We start from the raw sequence: 14,566 nt of genomic DNA, 5'->3' as shown, positions 1-14,566 counted from the left end.
GCTCGACACAACTAGAGAAAGCCTGCGCGCAGCAAGAAAGACCCAACGCAGCCAAACATAAATTTAAAAAAAAAAAGAGAGAAAGAAATCCACAAGCATCCTTCAGATGGTGGTTCTGTAAGTAGCTGCAGTGTTTCATTATTTACTCCTGCTTGCAGCGGACTCAAGCCTGGGCTGGGCCCTCCTCCAACCCCACCCCACCCCCGGGCCCTCTTGTGCCCTGGGCTGGCCGTGGCGACTCCCTGGGAGGTTGGTCCATGACCCCTCAAATCCTCCTACTTCTCAGATTGGCCCCTGGTTCAAGGTCTGCGATCCTGAGCTCATCTCCCTCCGGTCCCCAGAGCCACCCACACTGTCCCCCAGGGCAGCCCTTCTGCAAAGCCAGGAGAGAGAGGAAAACCTGCCCCACTCAGGTGGGCCGCGGCCCGGCCGGATCCTGATGCTTCTTGTTGAGAGCCGCCAGCCTGCCTCCCGGGCACAGGCAGACAGCATGAAGAGGCCTCCTCACTCTGGACCGGTCAGAGAGGCAGACAGCAAAGGTAAGACCCTGCCAGGCTGCCTCCCGCCCTCGCCACACCCAGTTCCACTCCCCATTTGTTCTGCAACACCGCCCAGCCCCCCACGCCACAAGCGGCTCGGAAATCTGGGAGGGTCGCCGTCGGCGCTCTGCACCAGGCCCTTCTCGGGAAGAAGTTGAGCATCGCCAATGTCCTCCTCCAGCCCCGAGCCCAGCACCTGTGGCCCCAGCACCACAGCGCCGCCCTGGCCCTCAGCCAGCCCTCAGCTCTGCACTGGGTGGGCTCCGGCCCCTTGGAGGCCCCTGCCGTGTTTACTGGGGGCAGAGCCAGGAAACAGCCGCCCTGAGCGCCACCTCCTCTTGGGGCTGAGTCCGCTGGGTGCCAGAGACCACAGGCCTTGCCCGGTATTCACGGATCCAAACTCAGCGGGTGTCCGAACCTTGTCAGGCCCCATGGGAAACCCAGCCCTGGCCACCCCCTGAGCAGGAGGCTGAGCTCCCCTCCTCTGCTCCCACCTTGGCCCATAAAATAGAAACTGCTTTCACTTCCACCTCCCAGGAAGACTGTGGGAGAAGCACCCACCCGGCTCTCCCTTCTCCATCCCTGTCATGGTGGACAAGTGACCGCCGTGATCGATTGTCAAGGGCGGGGCTGGTGCTACCATGAATCAAAGACCACCCTCTGCCCGCTCACCCTGGGCAAGGGCCTGGTGGACGGGGAAGAAGGGACAGTCCTTCCTGCCTCTCACGTGGGGTGGCAGCCCCCTCCTCTGCCAGCCCACGCACCTGGGCAGCAGGACCTGGCCTTCCGCTCTGGCCCCCCCGTGTAGTAGTGCGGACCCGACTCCCCTCACTGGCCCAGCTGGAGTCTAGGTGGCAGGGGTAGGTGGAGGAAGTCAGGCAAGGAGCAGGGAACCCCCTTCCGGTTTCAGAACTCTTAGGGGCCTAATTCCCCTCTCTGGTCTCAAACTGTGCTTTTATTCTTTGAACAAAAGAATAACAAGTGGCCTGGAGTCAGAAACCGTTTGCTCTTTGGCTGCAGCAGCATTGTTCTCTGCTTGGGGGTCTAGCTGGTGTCAGGGTGGGATGGACAGACAGAGGGGCGAGCCCGCGGTGGGCCACATCCAGCCCTCTGCTCCAGCCCAGAGCATCCTAGTCTCTTTTTAGAACCTTCCTTGGGGCTGAGACAGCAGAAGAGAACAATTTGTCATCTTGTGCCTGGGCTTAACCCATTAGTCTTTGTTCAGACAATCTCTTTAGACCTTAAATAAAGGATTCAGCTTCTTCCCAAAGAGCTGAGGACAGCAGGAAAGGCAGAGGCTGTTCAGGAGATTCTTCACAGTAAAGAAGGAAGTGACCTTGGGCATCCTGTGTTTGGGGACAGTGTCAGGAGTTTATAAATATTCCCTCTTCCCAGCTATTGAGATAACCTCCCAGCTCAGCTGTACTGTGATAATGCTGACAATGGACCTCTTCTGGCCCCCTTGGTCTGTCTACCAATTGACTGACACTTAGAGGGTGTAATGGGTTGGATGGTGTGTCCCCCAAAATTCATATCCACCCAGAACCTCAGAAGGTGACCTTATTTGGAAACAGGGTCTTTGCAGATGTAATTATTAAGGTTAGAGTTGAGATCATACTGAATCACGAGGTGCCCTAATCCAGTGAGAGTGTCCCTACAACAGAGACTGACCACCTCAGAAACAGGGGGCCTGGCTTCCAGGCCAGGAACACCTCGGTAAAGGAACTTGCAGACCCTCATCCACCCGTTCTTCTCTGCCCGTGCCCACCCATCCCCATGAGGGTCAGGATGTCCCCAAGCCCTTCCTCCTCTTAGTAAACTATGCCCTGGGCACACCCCAAGTCCCTGCCAACAGTTTACCCCAACCTAGTAGTCAGCAAACTCAGTGCAACTGGCACATCCCAGGAGACCTAAGGACAGAGCAGGGATGTCTGCCGCCAGCATCCTTTCTCTAGCCAGAAACGACTCCAAGTTATTCACAAACAATACCCCTTAAAGCAAGCCTGAAGATTACTTTGCAGCCCTTAACTTCATGAAGCGTTTAGACTTCCTTGGTTTAATGAATTTATGTGAAAATCTGGTTCTCCAAATCTGTGCATCCTCCTAAAAATAGTAATTCCGATCTCAGTGTGTTTTTCACAGTGTCGCCCCTTTGACACTAGCGATATTCTAAGCTTCATGAATTCCTTTAGTAACATGACATTCAACAGTTAGGTGGGATGTGTGGCACCCACTGCCATGCCTGACGCAAAATAAGCTTACAAAAGATATTTCTCGCTTGAAAGAAATGCAGTAAGGCATGGTGTTCTCTTGTCTCTGCAGTTACCGCAGTGCAATTCTGACTCTACCCCTGTGGAGTTAGCACAAGTTTCACAGGTTCAAGGGTACAGTCCCCAACAAGACTGCACCCACTTCAGACACCAGCCACACTTTGGAGGCCCCCAGGCCACCCACAATTCTGATCAAGTGGCCACAAATCTGGAAGGTTTTCACAACCCCCATCAGGTTCAACTATTTGCTAGAATGACTCACAGGGCTCAGGTAAGTGCTGTCCTTCTGGTTACAGTTTCATTATAAAGGATCCAGCCAAGTGAAGAGGCCCCATGGCGAGGCCTGGGAGGATCTTCTGTTCCCTCTCCTCGTGAGGTCTGGGTGTGCCACCCTCCAGCATACCCATGTGTTCAACAGTCGGGAAGCTCCACCAAGTGTCAGGGCCCAGAGCTTTTATTGGGGCTTCACTGTAGGTAGGACTCGTTGAATCACTGGCCAGGTGACTGAACTCAATCTCCAGCCCTCCTACCCCATCCCACCCCCAAAGTCTGGCTTGTTTCTTAGTCCATTCATGCTACTGTAACAAAATATAGACGCTCTGTATAAACGCTATAGTCTATATTTTGTTATAGACTGGGTGGCTATAAACAGCAGTCTGTAACACCATAGACTGGGTGGCTCATAAACAACAAACATGTATTTCTCACAGTTCTGGAGGCTGGGAAATGTGGGATCATGGCACCAGCAGATTCAGTGTCTGGTGAGAGCCTGCTTCCCGGTTCACAGATGGCCATCTTTTCACTGTGTCCTCATATAGCCAAAGGGGCTACGAAGCTCCCTGGGGTCTCTTTTATAAGGTCACAGTCCCATTCATGAGGGCTCCACCCTCATGACCTAATCACCTCCCAAAGGGCCCACCTCCAAATACCATCAGATTGGGGGTTAGAATTTCAGCACGTGAATCTGGGGGAGACAAAAACATTCAGATTGTAGCAGGCTGACATCACCTGGCTCAAGGACCCAGCCTGCTAGTCCCGTGGTTGGTCTCTATGGTCTCTATGGCGTGGCCACCCCCATCCTGAGTCGTCTCAATAAACTAAACTTAGTTGTGGGCCTAGGAGTCCACCATGTATAACAGGCACTCCTATCACTCAGGGAATTCCAAAGACTTAGAAGCTCCCTCCCAGGAACCAGTCACACTCTTTATTACACAAGAGCTCAGATCTTGAGTGATTATTTTAATAGGAGGTGCCACTGAACACAACACCTGAGTTCTCAGATTCTGGTGGCCACTCTCTAAATGTATCTGGGTTAATCCCACAGCCTCATGTGGCAGCACCTTCCAAGAAATGCCATTAGATAAAAACTATCAAAAGATATTCTGATCTATATCCCGTCTATGACTCTCGAAGAATATCACGCATGGATGCTTCTTCATATACCTTTTCCTGTCTTCTGGCATTTAAACCCTCCTCACCAAAGCTGCCCAGGCTCCTCTCTCCACTCCCTACTGCTGACTCCAAGAATTCAGCCCTGGGACTTCCCGGGTGGTCCAGTGGTTAAGACTCCGCACTCCCATTGCAGGGGGCCTGGGTTCCATCCCTGGTCAGGGAACTAGATCCTGTAACCAAGATCCTGTGTGCTGCAACTAAGACCCGGCACAGCCAAATAAATAAATAAATAAATAAATAAAAGAATTCAGTCCTGACCTGGGCCCCAGTAGCTCTCAATGTTTCCCCTCCTCCCCCAGGAAATAAACTGAGCTACAAAGACCATGCCTCCAATTTCATGAAAGAAAGGAAGAAACTTTCCAAGCTGTGATGGTTAATTTAATGTGTCAACTTGACTGGCTATGGGATGCCCAGATTAAACATTCTTTCTGGGTGTTTCTGGATGAGATTAGCACTTGAATCAGTGGGATGGTCCTCCCCAAAGTGGGTGGGCCTCATCCAATCCACTGAAGCCTGAATAGAACAAAAGACCGAGGAAGGAGGGATCCACCCCTTTTCAGTATGAATTTCAAAGTTTGAACCAAAAGGGCTGCTGGTGAGCGCTTGATTCCTAAGAACCAGATACCCCTCCTCCCCCACTGGTTCCCTGGGCTCTTTGGATTTCAGGGGCAATTCATTTGAATTCCTGTTTCTAACCAACTCTGTTTCCTGAATTTCTAAGCAATCCAGGTGCCCACTACTTGGAATGAAAAGGAGAGCATGTGTGTCTGCCTGGCCTGATCATGAACTGTAGTCTTCAGAGGGGAAGTGATGCTTCTAGGCGTTCCCGGGTCATTCTCAACTGACCTCACCTGAGGACAGATGCAGTGAAGGGCACCCTTCCCTGTCCAGGGCCCTCCTCACAGACACCCCCAATTGTTTTTCTACAGCACTGTTTTGCCTTGGGGCGGGGTCCACACAGAGCTCCTGTCCGGGAAGCCGTGGTGTAGAGAAAGGATGGTAAGTTCCAATCCAGCCTCCAGAACTCACTGGGTAATCTTGGACATGTTATTGGATTTGCTGAGCTATTTCTCTGCCCACAAATCGGGGGCAGGAGGGGCCCCCTTGCTCAGGCATCCCACAGGCTGCCGTGAGAACCCCAGACATCAACCGTGCAGCAGAGACCGTGCCTCTGGGCGCCCTTCCCACCCCTTGCTCTTCTTCAAGAAGTCTCCCTCCTCGGGGCGGATTCCATGCCCCGCCCCCAGAACGTCAGCTTGCAGTGCCACTGGCACCCTCCAAGTCCAGGGTCCCAGTGGGGTGAGCCCCACCCACTGCTGAGCCCGACCCTGTCACTGGTGGCCGTGCTCCCATCCCCAGCTCAGGGAGGTAAACTCTACTCCCGTCCCCCACCTCCTCTCTGTGGAAGCAGAAGGAGCGTGGTGAAAGGGTCCCCAATCCCTCGGGTTTCCAGGGATCCTACAAGCCATGCTGTGATGCTTAACTGCCAAATAGGAGAGGAGAAACAAATGACGTTTATTCTCCCATCCCCAGATCTCCCAACCCCATCCTGAGCATTCTGAGTGGAAACCAGACCCCATGGGTGCCCAGCCAGGATCAGTTTGGCAGAAGTACCTGGAGTGTGAGAAACTAATACGATCCATTCAACTTGAAGGCTAATTTTATATGACTGTGTCCATTTTTCCCCCAAGAAATTTCACACCTTGACACAAACGAGGAGATTCTAAGAAAGAGAAATTTAATGTCAGTAGCATTTCCAACCATGGAGGGGTATGTGGAAATGGGCCTTTTTCTCTGTGACCAGTGGCTTCCTGCGATACATGAAAGGAAGACCGCTCCCCCAACATGGTGTCCCTCCCACGACAATAAAGCCCCAAACTGGCTCATCTCACAAGGACCTTGTACATCTGATGGCGTCTTTTGAAGGCAGGTCAGTGAGAATGATACCTGAGCTGCAACCTAGCTGGCATTACCTGGCATACAGTGAGTGCCCAATAAATGCTGGCTGGCTGGCTGGATGGATGGATAGATAAGAGAGTGAGTTATTCAACAGTCCCATCACAAGCCAACATTCATTAAAGCCTTTCCATAACAATCTAGACATAGAAGAGTTGTTTGTGGAAAGGCAAGAACCGAATTTGCAAACCCTCCTGTTGACTTCATAATAATTCATGCTCACCTGCGTCTAATAAAATATGGAAGCAATTCTACAGGAATGTTTTGTGCTTTAGCGATTCATTTAACTATTTCCTCCAGGGGGCAAGTCATAAATCCTCATCCAGATGTGTGGGGAGTTCCACGAATAAATCTGCAAATATCAAGATGAGATGCTCCCCCCTGACCCCCGGCCACACGAGTTCTTGCTAACGGAAGCATGAAAGTGGAGACCAGCGGAAGTCATTCTGGCCTCTGCTCCCAGTCACGGTCCCCAAGCCCAAAGCTCCCCGTGCCTGACCCCCCTACTGCAGTGACCTGAAACGGCTAAAGGAGCTGAGTGCCCAAAGCACTTTCTTCAAGGAACTTTCCTCTGTCAAGTCCATGCCCGGCGCTTGGCAGGACCTCAGAGAGATGAGATGCTCTCCACCCCATCAGCCCTAATTCGAGAACACCAGGAAGGAGGCTCAGGTGCCACAGCTGCTGCCACTGTCCCTGCAGGCCCTTCACTGGGCTGAGTCCGCCTGCGTCAGCTGCCCCCCAACTCCTTGCAGATTCAAGAACCGATGAATACAGATAGCAACACCTGCCCGGAGCTGCCTGGCGTTCCACTCACGTCCTGATTTTCTGGGTCACCAATTTTTTTAATTAAACTTTTAATTTTGAAATAGTTGTAGATTCTCATGCAGTTAAGAAAGATCCCCAAGTCCCAATTCTTCCTCAATTCTTCCTCCCCTGCCCCTGTCCCCTGTGGTAATATCTTGCAAAATAGTAGTACAATAGTGAGTCACCAATTTTTTAAAATGTCACATCCCATGTCTATTTCCTAATGTGTGATAAGAAGTATATTTTCACCCAGTGGAGGCTCTTGTCTCCCCGTTCCCACTCCCAAACCTATTTGACTTCACCACCCAATTATTTCCCACTTTGATAAAGAGCACAGTGTACACAGCCCCACATTCAGGATTTCTCTCCCTCTTCCTTGCATTTTCTCACTTTTTTTGGTGGGGGGCCAAAACAGTCCTGAATCCACCCACTTGTCACTCTCTGGACCACAATGACCCTGGCATTAGCCCCTGTCAACGCTCTTCAGCAGAACCAGCTAAAGAATTTGTAGGGCCCAGTGAAAAATGAACGTACAGAGCCCCGTGTTCAAAAACTATTAAGAGGGACTTCCCTCGTAGTTCAGTGGTTAAGAATCCACCTGCCAATGCAGGGGACACGGGCTCAAGCCCTGGTCAGGGAAGATCCCACATGCCACGGAGCGACTAAGCCCGTGCACCACAACTACTGAGCCCACGCACCACAACTACTAAAGCCTGAGCGCCTAGAGCCCGTGCTCCGCAACAAGAGAAGCCACCACAATGAGAAGCCCGCGCACCAAAACAAAGAGTAGCCCCCGCTCGATGCAACTAGAGAAAGCCTGCACGCAGCAACGAAGACCCAAAGCAGCCAAAAATAAATAAATTAATTAATTAAAAAAAAAAAACTATTAAGAATTTCATTATGGCAGCAGCACAGCATTACACCAAGCTCGGGGCATTGGTCCCACACCCACAAAGCCCCCCTGCCCCTCAACCAGAGACCACCAGGAGCACGGCTGTCAACAAAAAGTTGGGCTTGTTAATTTGATGCAGGAAGAGTGAACACACACCATGGGGAACCCTGGGGCATCTCAGTCAGGACCTCTTACAGGACTTGGGCTTCTGTCATATGATCTGGGGGAGGGTTCAGGGAATCAAGCCTTCACTCTGGGTTAGATGCTATCAGGAATGAGGGGTGGTGCTATGATTGGGCATCTTAATAATTCTTATATAGAAGGTAAGAAGGACGGGACAAAGCTAGAACTGTGATAAGTTTAAAAAGAAAAAAAGAGTCACGTTAGCCAGGATGGGAGATGTTTGGTTGATTTTGCGGTTTGGATGATGTCCATGTTTTGTCTGTGTTCAGACGTGATTTCAGAAGTCTTGTTGCTGTCTCAACCCATCGTGGTCACAGAGTGGCTTTGTCTGAGGTTGGTGATCCGTGAAATTGTTTATGTCCAACAGGAAAATGCCTTTTTCTCTTTCTCACCTGTCATCTCCGGCTCAGCTGCCTGCAAGAGCCCGCACTTGCCTCTCCATCTTCACGCTCTTCTCCACACAGCAGCCAGAGTGATCCTGTTAAATCGTAAGGCAGATCATAGCTCTCCTCTGCTGAAACTTCCAGTGGTCTCTGAGTGAGTTGAACTGTGTCCAAGTCCTAACCCCCAGTATCTGTGAATGTTAACTTAGTTGGAAATAGGGCCTTGCAGATGTAATTAAGTTAAAGATCTCAAGATGCTATCATATTGGATTTAGGTTCTAAATCCAATGACTGGTATCCTAATATAAAAAAGGTACAGAGTATAACTGAATCACTTTGCTGTACAGCAGAAATTAACACAACATTGTAAATCAACTATACTTCAATAAAACGTTTTAAATTTCTATTTCTTTCTCTAAAAAAAAAAGAGGGCACAGAGCACACACACACAGAGAATAGCAGGTGTAGACGGAGACAGACTTTGGAGGGATATAGCAACAGCCAAGGAGCACATGGGCCCACCAGAAGCTGGGAGAGGCAGGGAAGGCTCCCCCCAACCCAGATTCTTTGCAGGGACCATGGCCAATACCCTGATTTTGGACTTCTGGCCTCCAGAGCTATGAGAAAATACATTTCTGTCTTAAATCACCAAGTTTGTGGTACTTTGTTGCCACAGCCCTAGAAAATGAACAGTCCCTTACTGCAATTAGAAAAGAACTTCAATCCCTTCCCCCGACCGCCAACCCCCGTGGGACCTTCTTCTCTCCAAACTCTTTCACACACAACTTCTCCCATTGGCCCCCACGCTCCAGCCACACCTGCCTAACTTTTCCTCCATCGCACTGGCCCTTTGCACATGCTGTGCCCGCTGCCTGGCATCCACCCCTCTGATCTTTCTTTTTTTTTTTTAATATTTATTTATTTGGCTGCATCAGGTCTTAGTTACGACATGCAGGATCTTCGTTGCGGTGTGCGGGATCTTTAGTTGCTGTGTGCAGGATCTTTAGTTGAAGCATGCGAACTCTTAGTTGCGGCACGTGGGATCTAGTTCCCTGACCAGGGATTGAACCTGGGGCCCCTGCATTGGGAGCACGGAGTCTTAGCCACTGGACCACCAGGGAAGTCCTTGCACCCCTCTGATCTTTGCACAGCTGGTCCTGGTCATCATTTCGGTCTCCATGCAGAGACCACATCCTCTGGGAGGCCTTCATTAACTTCCTTGATTAAAATAACACTCCCCTGCCTGCTACTTACCCTCTATCCTGTTGCTGATTTAATTTCCTCTTGACACTGCAATTCTATCATTTATTGGTTCACGTCTGTTGTTTGTCTCCTCCCCCGACGTGCGGGCTCCATGGAGTTAGGAACATCCCTCGTCTCCCAGCTTATTTTTATTGAACAAACACACGTATCATGTGTACTGTATGCCAGGCACTCGGCCAAATGCTTTAAAAATGTTACCTCATTTAACTTTTGTGAATAAGATATTTTACAGATGAGGAAACCGAGGCACAGAGAGTTTAAGTCACTTGCCGAAGGTCACACAGCTTGTCAGTGGTGGAGGTACCCAGAGTCGATGAGCTTAAAGCCTCTGCTCGACACAGAAGACTTCAGTCAGTGTCTGCCAGATGGGTGGATGTCCCCTGAAGAGTGAGCACCAGCCCCTCACCGGTAACCTACCAGGTGGGAGGGAGAGGGACCTGTGTCTGCACCTCACCCACTGCTCCCAGTAAGGCTCAGGGGTGAGTGAGGGAGAAAAGAGCAGCACTGTGGAGGGTTCTAGAACAGCTCCTAGCCCCCCAGGTATGGGATGCCTCCCAGGGTGTCAGGCTCCTCTCTGTTCCCACGCCCCTCTCACCTACATCTCTCCAAAGTGCCCTCTGCCCAGCTACCTGTCCACCTGGGCCCTGAGCTCCTGCGGAAGGGAGTCCAGCGTTCACCAGCAGTTCCTGCACCAGCCCCTCAGTGCCCTGTGACCCCTGCTCTGTGACCCTGCCTCCAGCTGATCAAGCCCACCACGTCCTGGAGCTGCTTCGGCAACCAGGCCCCCAAGGGTCATCCAGGGCCTGGGCCCTGGGCCGTAGTCCACCTTCCTCCAGCTACAGCGCCTGGGGGTGTCTGAAGAAGGGGGTGTCTTCTTCTCTGTGCTCTGGCACTTTCTGGCATGTTTTGTATGATATTAGCACTTTGGTGTATTGGTCATCACTCCCAGGAAGCAGAAAGGAAGTGAGTGGATAGAGAAATACATTTTGTAAAAAGGAGAGGGAGGGCTTCCCTGGTGGCGCAGCGGTTAAAAATCTGCCTGCCAATACAGGGTACACGGGTTCAAGCCCTGGTCTGGGAAGATCCCACATGCCGCAGAGCAACTAAGCCCGGGTGCCACAACTACTTAGCCTGTGCTCTAGAGCCTGTGAGCCACAACTACTGAGCCCACATGCCACAACTACTGAAGCCTACACGTGCCTAGAGCCCGTGCTCCACAACAAGAGAAGCCACCGCAATGAGAAGCCCGCACACCGCAACAAAGAGTAGCCCCCGCTCACCGCAACTAGAGAAAGCCTGCGCACAGCAATGAAGACCCAATACAGCCAAAAATAAATTAATTAAATAAATTTTCAAAAAAAGGGGAGGGAGAAATGGAGGGGAAGCATCATCGGAAACGAGGATGTGAGCGCCGCCCGGGGAAGAAACTGGAGGTGGGCACGGCTGGACGTGAGGGAGAGAAAGGAAAATTATGCTTTCACCCCAAGCCCCAGAGGAGAAGAAACTGCTCCCGAGGGCCCGGCCGGCCACTTCCAGGGCCTCAGCGACCCTTCCGGCTGGAGGCCTCGTGGTCAGCCCAGTTCATGATTCATAGATCAGCGGTGAGTTTTTATTTTCAGGTTAAAAAAAAAACATAATAGAATAACTATCTGGTTCCTTAGACAACTCCTTTTCCTCAGCGGTTCTCTCGGGCCCTAGAAGGCTGTAAACAGAGTTTATGGCTGCCCCTGGGTTTCCTTTAAGGTCTTCGGAGCTTCTGTTTCCTGCTGGCTGAGAGGTGGAATTGAAAGCAAGCTCTCAGCCACGAGCAGCCTCTGTCTCCAGAGGCATCTGATGCCGCTGATTCCACACTAACGGGAGGCACTTCTAGATAAAGTTTTCCACCCGCCTAGTCCGTAGGAAAACCTACTACCAAAACATCCACCTGCCTGTTCTAGATCGAAAGAAGTATTTCCCACGTCTTCTAATCAGCATCCTCCACAAGCAATCAGGATCCGGGAAAGAGAGGTCTGATTCAGGAAGCTTCCCTGGATTAAAATGAGAGTTCTCCTCCACCTCTCTTAAAATTACATCCGTCATATGCGTTACGCTTCACTATTTACAAAGCAGTTTTGCAAACATGTTTTCACCTGGCTTTCACGTGTCTTCTAGGGTGAAAACTCACTCGGGAAGCTTTCCTGACATGACCCCAGCCCCCCTCTGTGAGCGAGGGAGTGGGGGTAGCCTCGATGGGCGGGTCTGAGTCCAGGGCCACTTTGGAGCCCGTTCGCTAGCGGGAAGGTCACTGTTATCTAAGGACTCACACGTCCCTAGGACTCACCTCTCTCCTTTGACTTGTGATCCTGGTGAACCTAGGGAGTGATGAGACTCAGGCCCGGCCAACCCTCCTCCCTGGCCCCCTCCTCCTCCTCCCATGCGGATGTAACAGAGGGCTGGGCTGGCCACCCCCACCCTCTTCTCTCATGAGGCAGCGAGGTGCTCAGTCCAGACCAGATGGGTCTTAGGGTCTGGGGGCCGATATGGTCTGTCTTGTTCTCTGCCTCTCTCTGATTGCATCTTCTGGGGCTGACAGATATGAATAATTGGTCTTTTGTCCCAAATTCCTGGACCTTAGGAAAGAGGGGGCTCCATAGGATCCAGCTTGGATCACAAAGTTTCCACACCAGGATTTGGGACCCAAGTCAAGAGACACTTCCTTACTCAGGGACCATGTCAGGGAGGAGGACATTTACAAGGCCAGATGAGGGCATTGCTGATGTATCAGTCAGGAAAAGTTAGGTTATGCTGCTGTAACAAACAGCCCCCAAAATTTCAGTGGCAAAGAAAAAGAGAGGGAGAAAAGAAGGAAGGGAGGGAGGGAAGAAGGAAGAAAGAAAAAAGAGAGAGGGAGGGAGGGAGACAGGGAGAGAGGCTGGTTTCTCATCATCTTCATTGTTAGCTGCAGGTCAGCTGTGGTTTTTCTCTCTGTCCTCTTTATTCTAGGACCAAGGCTAAAGGGGCCACTTCTACTGGCACATTCTGGGTTTTCAGCAGAGGGAAGGGGTAATGTAGGACAAGAAAATGGGAGGGGATCCTGAGAAAGACGGATGAGGGAGCAAAGAGAATGAAACAGATCCTTCCTGACCCCCAGGAGCTCCACCCACATTTCATCCCATGGCCAAGCCTGATGTCAGTGGGTTGGGACTTGTAATCCTTCCTTAGGGATGGCCCCGTAGGGACGAGCAGCTGATGTGGCAATCAAACGGCTGCCCCACCTGGCCGCAATACAAACCAGAGTCTCACTTGTCTGTCCCTACTGTGTGCCGCCAGGCTGTCATGAGCAGCTCTCCTAACTCAGAGCTGAGACTCAAGGATACAGGGCAAAAGTGAATCCCATTTTATAGACAAGGAAACTGCAATTTCAGAGGGCGAGTTTGGCAAAAACAGACCAGATACTCCCTCAGCCCACCTTCTCCTCCTGGGCACACAGATGACATTTCCTGGTGGACTGGTTCTAGGACACAGAATATGCATAGGACTCATGCATGCTGCTTCCACACCCGAATATAAGCCTCTGTCAACCTCCCACCCTCTCTCTTCCCCTCCATTGTTCGCTGTGAAGGCCATGTTTCAAGACGGCAGCATCTAGAATTGGAAGGAGCGGGAGTCCCAGAATCAGCACTCAGCTTGCTGCCCCGCAGAGCCCCCGGATCTGCAGCACACGGAGATCTGAGTGACAAACCTCCAGCGTGGCAGGGCACGGAGAGACTAACACACCTCACAACACAGTAAGTCAGGACGCGGAGCTGGGGAACCGTGAAGCTGGGAGACGGGCCCCAGGTATTTGGGTTTGGTTTCCTCCAAAAGCGGAGCCTGTGACAAGGACTGGGTCAGGTAGTTGTACTGGAGGTGATCACGGGAAAGAGGAAGGAGGGAGCAAAGAGAATGAAACAGATCCCTCCAAAAGAGATGGGAGGTCCTGACCCCCAGAGGCTCAGGTCGTAACCTTATTTGGATATAGGGTTGTTGCAGTTTGTTGAGATGAGGCGATACTGGAGAAGGGTGGACTGCTAATCCAAGATGACTGGTGTCCTTATAAGAAGACAGAGACACACAGGGAAAGCATGTGATGACAAAGGCAGAGCCTGGAGTGATGCAGCCACAAGCCCAGGGATGCCAAAGGGAGGAACCCCCTACAGCTTTCAGGGGGAGCATGACCCTAACACCTTGATTCTGCAGTCCTAGTCCCAGAACTGTGAGCCAATACACTTCAGCTGCTTTAAGCCACCCAGTTTGTGGCACTCTGTTGTGGCAGCCCTAGGAATCTAATAAGGCGAGAAGAAGGAAAAGCTCATCAGCGGTGACTGAGCTGCCTCCCCTGAAGGCCACCGGCTCTCAATCCACCCAGGACACCTGAGCACCCAGGAGACTGTGACTCAGACTCGTCCCTCCAAGACCACGGACTGGGGCATCTGTGCACCAGCTCCTGCTTCCACTGGTGAAGGCTGTCCCTGGGGCCCGCTGGTGGCGGGGCCACCCCTGCACATGGCCTGAGCTTACCAGCTTTCCATTGAGCTGCAGATGACGTCAGAGGTGGACGTGGGGACATGGGGTGGGACAGGCGCCAAGAGCATCTGCTGCACCAGGACGTGGGTCCTGACCCATCATCTCTCTGTAGCACCACTTTACTCCAAGTTCAAGATGAAGACTGAAAGTCACCCAGGCAGATGTACCATTCACCGTATGCACTTTGGGACCTCTTATTTCATAGGTGTGCATGGATGAACTTGTCAAGATGTTACGAAGGGGAGAAAGAAGGAAGGGGAAGAGGAGAAATAAGGAGAG

General features: G+C 51.6%; 1 long non-coding RNA gene across 1 annotated transcript; it reads left to right on the top strand.

Moving 5' to 3' along the window:
• Positions 1–12: 12 nt before the first annotated feature.
• LOC113630431 (uncharacterized) lies at positions 13–9,196 on the top strand. Its single transcript, XR_003436964.1, has 5 exons — positions 13–117; positions 342–539; positions 5,191–5,260; positions 5,795–6,004; positions 8,464–9,196. It is a non-coding gene; the product is annotated as an uncharacterized LOC113630431 (long non-coding RNA).
• The last annotated feature ends 5,370 nt before the right edge of the window (positions 9,197–14,566 follow it).

This window comes from Aethalodelphis obliquidens, unplaced genomic scaffold (assembly GCF_003676395.1).
Source record: "Aethalodelphis obliquidens isolate GAN/ISIS:26980383/991018 unplaced genomic scaffold, ASM367639v1 scaffold30, whole genome shotgun sequence".
NCBI classification, from domain to species: Eukaryota; Metazoa; Chordata; class Mammalia; order Artiodactyla; family Delphinidae; genus Aethalodelphis; species Aethalodelphis obliquidens.
Note: the sequence above shows the minus strand (reverse complement) of the source record. Positions and strands in the feature narration are given on the sequence as shown.